Source organism: Zophobas morio, unplaced genomic scaffold (genome assembly GCF_036711695.1).
Source record: "Zophobas morio isolate AGI-343-1 ecotype UQ-CSIRO unplaced genomic scaffold, CSIRO_AGI_Zmor_V1 ptg000038l, whole genome shotgun sequence".
Lineage (NCBI taxonomy): Eukaryota > Metazoa > Arthropoda > Insecta > Coleoptera > Tenebrionidae > Zophobas > Zophobas morio.
The window spans coordinates 2,591,450-2,597,642 of record NW_026972143.1 but is presented as its reverse complement, the minus strand read 5'-3'; positions in this window follow the sequence as shown (position 1 = coordinate 2,597,642).

Sequence of the window (6,193 nt, the reverse complement as noted above, 5' to 3'; positions counted from 1 at the left end):
GAATTTTTCACCACACACGGAGAAACTTAATCAAAAATCAAAATTTTGGAAATTTCAATTCAAACTTTTTACAAAATGCTCCAGTTTTCCCCACAAACAACAGTTTTAACAGTAAGATAGTTGAAATTCTGTGAAGTAAAAACAAGAGGGAAATTTTAACGAAAAATAGAAATCGAGAGGATAAAGAAAAATTGTTCCATTTTCCATTTATGACTTAATTGTTTCTGTATATCTAAAATTTCAAAGTAATCAGCCAAGTAGTTTTGGAGATTATCTGTCTCACAAAGCCGCTAACCAACAGACAGACGGAAACGGAAGACCGACATTTTCGTATACCACGAACTGTAAAAATTATGGAATAAAATTTTATGTCTGGCATAAGTACAATTAGTTTTCAATATGAAGAATACGAGAAAGAATTTTTCACCACACACGGAGAAACTTAATCAAAAATCAAAATTTTTGGAAATTTCAATTCTAACTTTTTACAAAGTGCTCCAGTTTTCCCCACAAACAATAGTTTTAACACTAAGATAGTTGAAATTCTGTGAAGTAGAAAAAAGATGGAAATTTTAACGAAAAAATAAAAATCGAACGGATAAAGAGAATATTCTTCAATTTTCCATTTATGAGTTAATAGTTTCTGTACATCTAAAATTTCAAAATAATACGCCAAGTAGTTTCGGAGATTATCTGTCTAGCAAAGCCGCTAATAGACAGACAGACGGAAATAGAAACCGACATTTTCGTATACTACGAACTGTAAAAATTATGGAATAAAATTTTGTCTGGTGGAAGTATACTTAATTTTCAATATACAGAGAAATTTATTTGAAATAAAAAATTTTGGGAATTTCAGTTCAAACTTTTTACAAAGTGCTCCAGTTTTCCCCAAAAACAAGTAGTTTTAACACTAAGGTAGTTCAGATTTTGTGAAGGAAAAGAAAAGAGGGAAATTTTAACGAAAAATAAAAATAGAGTGGTAAAGAAAATATTCTTCTATTTTCCAGGCGTGACTTAATAGCTTCTGCATTTCTAAAATTTCGAAGTAATCAGTCAAGTAGTTTCGGAGATAATCGGAGAAAGGATTTTTCACTACACAGAGAAATTAATTTAAGATTCAAAATTTTGGAAATTTCGGTTCATTTTTTTACGAAATGCTCCAGAGTTCTCCACAAACAATAGTTTTAACACTAAGGTAAGTACAAATTCTGTCAGAAAAAGAAAAGAAGAATATTTTTTCGGAAAATAAAAATAGAGTTGGTGAAGAAAATATTCTTCCATTTTCTAGGCATAACCTGTATATTTAAAACTTCAAAGTAATCAGCCAAGTAGTTTCGGAGAACATCTGTCTAACAAAGTCGCTAGCTCACAAACAAACAGAAAATGAAGACCGACATTTTCGTATACTATGAACTTTCAAAATTATGGAATAAAATTTTATATGTGGTGGAATATACCTAGTTTTCAAACTACAGGGTACGAGAAAGGATTTTTCACTACACATAGAAAAACTTATTTGAAATAAACAATAGTTTTAACACCAAGGTAAGTTCAAATTCTGTGAGGGAAAACAAAAGAGGAAAATTTTAACAAAAAATAAAGTTGACTAGGCAAAGAAAACATTCTATTTTCCAGGCGAAACTTAATACCTTTGCATACCTAAAATTTTAAAGTAATCAGCCAAGTACTTTCCGAGATTATTTGTATAGTTTGGGAAATTTCATTCTACCATATAAAATTTTTATTAGCAATAACGAGACTGACAGTAATACAATAGCAAGCGATATTTACAACTTAAAGTTGTCGCGTGCCGGTAATCCCCAGATGTTAGAAAACAGAGTTATCCAGGTCCGGACAGAGACCATCGTTACTCACGAATGAAAATAACCATTATTTTATTAGTACAACTACCTGCTAAATGTTCTCCGATAAATTTGAGTGAACTGGTGTGAGCCATTGTACTCCTGTGCGCCACGTTATTCTTAATAAAATTTTATAGGGCAGAATGAAATTTCCAAAACTGTACAACAAAGCCGCTAACGGACAAACAGACGGGAATGGCAGACCGACATTTTCGTATACTACAAACTGTAAACATTCTGGAATAGAATTTAATGTCTGGGGGATGTACAGATACTTAATTTTCAATATACGAGAAAGAATTTTTCAACATACACAGAAGAACTTTAATTAATTTTTTCAAAATTGTGAAAATTTCGTTCAATTTTTGCTTCAGTTTTCGAGTTTTCCCCACAAACAATAGCTTTAACACTAAGGTAAGTTCAAATTCTATGAAGGAAAAGAAAAAAGGAAAATGTTAACGAAAAGTAAAAATAGAGTGGGTAAAGAAAATATTCTTCTATTTTCCAGGCCTGACTTAATAGTTTCTATGTTTAAAATTTCGAAGTAATCAGTCAAGTAGTTTCGGAGATTTTATCTGTCTAACAAAGTTGCCAACGGACAGACAAAGATCAACATTTTCGTATACTACGAACTGTAAAAATTATGTAATAAAATTTTTGTCTGGGGAAGTACACTTAATTTTCAATATACAATGAACGAGAAGGAATTTTTCACCATACACAGAGAAGCTTATTTCCAAATCAATATTTTGGAAATTTCAATTCAAACAGTTAGTTAGTTCAGATATTAGGTATCTATTTAATAAAGCCTCTAATGGATAGACAAACGGAAATGGAAGACCGACATTTTCGTATACTACAAACTTTACAAATTGTATGACTGTCTGAAGTATACTTACAATTGTATGAGAAAACAGTCCTCGCAAATTTAGCTTGGACGCATAGTTTTAAATATAGTGAACGGTATTTACACAGACACTGAACTTCTTATTTGAGCCAACAATCACTCAGTACAAAAGTTGTTCGACAATATATAAAAAATCAAAAATTCTAGAAAATTTTACCTAAGAGTTTTGACATTAAAGTAAGTACAGATTCTGTTACCTAAGAAAAAGAAAAGAGGAAAATTTTAACAAAAAATAGAGTAAAGAAAATATTTTTCTGTTTCTTGGTCTTAATTTGATAGCCGGTAATACTATATGATAAAAAAAAGGCGTCTAGTGTGCCATGAAATTTATATTTAAAATAATTGCCTTGGCAATTTGACAGTTATTTGATCTTAACTGTCAAACTGAGCAAAAACGGCGTCGTGTTGCCAACATAACTTTCTTGGCATTAAATTTCAATGGGTAACATGAGATACAAACTAATTCGGGAATTTTCGAGAATCTTTTGACAGAATATCAACGCTTGCCGAAGATACCCGAACAAAAAAAGTCGACGTAAATTCGCGTGGGATGCATGGTTTTAAATATAGTGAACGATATTTGCACAAACAGAAAGTCACTTCGACATTTTCGCTGAATTTGGATTTCTTATTTGAGACAACAATCACTCAATTAAAAAAAAACATTTGACAGCTTTCTAATATTTAAAAAATTAAAATTGTAGAATATTTTAATCCGAAATTTTTACAAATTCCCCGAATTTCCTCCATAAATAAGAGTTTTAACACTAAAACAAACTCAGATTCTATGAAAAAAAAAGGAAAGTGGAAAATTTTAACGAGAAATAGACTAAAGAAAATGTTTTTCCGCTTTTCAGCGCGCGCGTGAATTAACTTGTAGTAGGGAGTTTTCAGCAATATTATTATTATTATTATTATTTTATTGTTCGTCCTATTATTATATTGTGCGAGAGTAATTCGGGAAAGTTCGACAAACTCCTAGAGTATTCGGAAGTTTTCGGCAAGCCTTGAAAAAATGTCAGCGATTGCCGAAAATACCCGAACAAAAAAAAGTCGTCGTAAATTCGCATGGGATGCATAGTTTTAAAAATAGTGCACGATATTTCCACAATCAGAAAGCCACTTCGACATTTTCGCAGAATCTGGACTTCTTATCTGAGCCAACAATCATTCAATATAAAAAAAAATCGTTTCAGCTTTCAAATATTAAAATAGACAATTTTAATTCGAAATTCCCCAAATTTCATCCACAAACGAGAGTTTTAAAACAAAACACTTTTGATTTACCTGATAGCCTGTAGTACTATATGACAAAAAAAAGTTGTCTAGTATGCTATGAAATCAATTTTTAAAATAATTATGTTGGCACTATAGTAATTTGACAATTATTTGATCAAAACTGTAAAACCGAACAAACAAGGCATTGTGTTGCCAACATAATTTCTTTTGACATTAAATTTCAATGGTTCTAGCAACATGACACAAACTAATTCGAGAATCTTCTGACAGAACAAATCAGCACCTGCCGAAGATACCCGAACATGAAATATTTCGTGGTAATTTCACGCGGAACGAATAGTTTTAAATATACTTCCAGGTGTGCACTTTTGCTAGATCATCCGGACTCGTTCGGAAAACTTCGCCAGTCTCGGGAATCTTCGTAACTATTGGCAAACGTCCCAACGCCTGCTGGCGCCTGCCGGAGTTCCCAAATTACTTCCGACACTAGCCGAAAATTCCTGAAATATACTCCCATTCGAAGTTCCCCGAACCACTCACGACACTCACCGAGGTCACGTGATTAGGTACATAAATTCTTAATCAAATCGTGGAAAACACGCACATGGTGCTTTTTGTTGAGGGTGCGTGAATTTAGGTAACAAATATAAGTGAAACATCCTGTATAAGCGGCTTGTGTAACTAAACGTGGCAACAACGCCGCATTATAACCCAGAACTGCCAACACCACTTCTACAATAATAGCCAACTCTGATTCCCAAATTACACACACATTAGCATTTGACAGAAGTCAGCCCGTATTACACGCTTCGCCTATTTTTAAATTCCAAACACTTATGTCACGGGACGCGTCAACTCCACACCATCCCCCCTCCACCCCCATACCCATCAACCCATCTCAATTGGCCTCCATTGTCCGCAAACCGACAGTCATGGGCCGCAAGCAACCTTCAATTGTTTCAAACCATTTAACCCGCAGTCAACAACTGTCAACCGTTTCCACAGCCTTCTTGCCACGCAGCACCTTTATCAATTTCCTCCGTAAACTTTCGTCCACGACCTACTTGATCACGTCCGACGACAAACAAACGAAAAACGCGTCCGTCGCCTGCTTAAAATATTCAACATAAATATTAAACAGTTTAGTGTTTAGTTCCACATTGAAGTTCCTATATGTGCTATGTTCCATAAATAGAACCGAAACGAATCCACGATAAGTAGAAAGAGATGGCGCGAGGTGAACGATTATGTCCGCGGGTGCGACAGAGAGGGTGGACGCGACGTGACGCACAGCCAACTTCATGATTCACACATAATCACATAAACGCGATTTTAGCCGGGAATTGTCGAAAGTGTATGTGCTAGAGCCGAGCGGCGTTGCCACGTCTGCGGGCGGAAAAACGCGAGTTGGGGTATAGAGCGAAACCGCGACGACAAAATGACGGTGTAAACACCCAAATAAGATAAATGTGACAACGCTGTTTAATATTAATCAAGTTTGACACTCAACCACAGCTTTCTTGATCTCCGTTTTATACTTGCCAACAACCCATAAACAAAAATCGCCTTTTTTTCAATAAATAGTAACAATTTTGGGACGAAATTTTAAACATAAGTCGTCCTTTATGTGTAAAGTACACCTACAATATTCAAATTGTTCCACGTAGTGTAATTACCCCACAAAAAAATACCCCAATTTGTTTAAAATTATATTACACGCCTCTGCGAGTTTCACGAATCGAAATTACGCGAGGCGTGTCGTTTCAAAGTAAACCACGCCTTTCAGTAAATTCCGACGAATGACGCGCTTGCGGGTTTAAAGAGGGGAGCGCTTCGCCAGTAGCGCGCGAGTGGGCGGAGTCGGGGCCTGTTTAGGAGGTCGCTAGTCTCCTTATACCTCCTCGGACAAAACCATTACGACCTTGAATTTGATAGTGGTAACAAAAGACGGTAGGCATTTGACCGGCGCTGACCTTGACAGTGATGCCACCCGCTGATAAGTAAATTTTGTGAAAAGGGGAATTACGTCAGCGCTGTCTTTGTGGCGCGGCAAAGGAGGCCATGGACCTCAATGGGAACAAAGAATGATGGATGTGGAGGAGCGAAGTGGGTTATCGAGGCGGCTGTGGCTAATTCGACGCCGACCGCGTTAATTACTAATTAATTGGCCGATTAATCACGT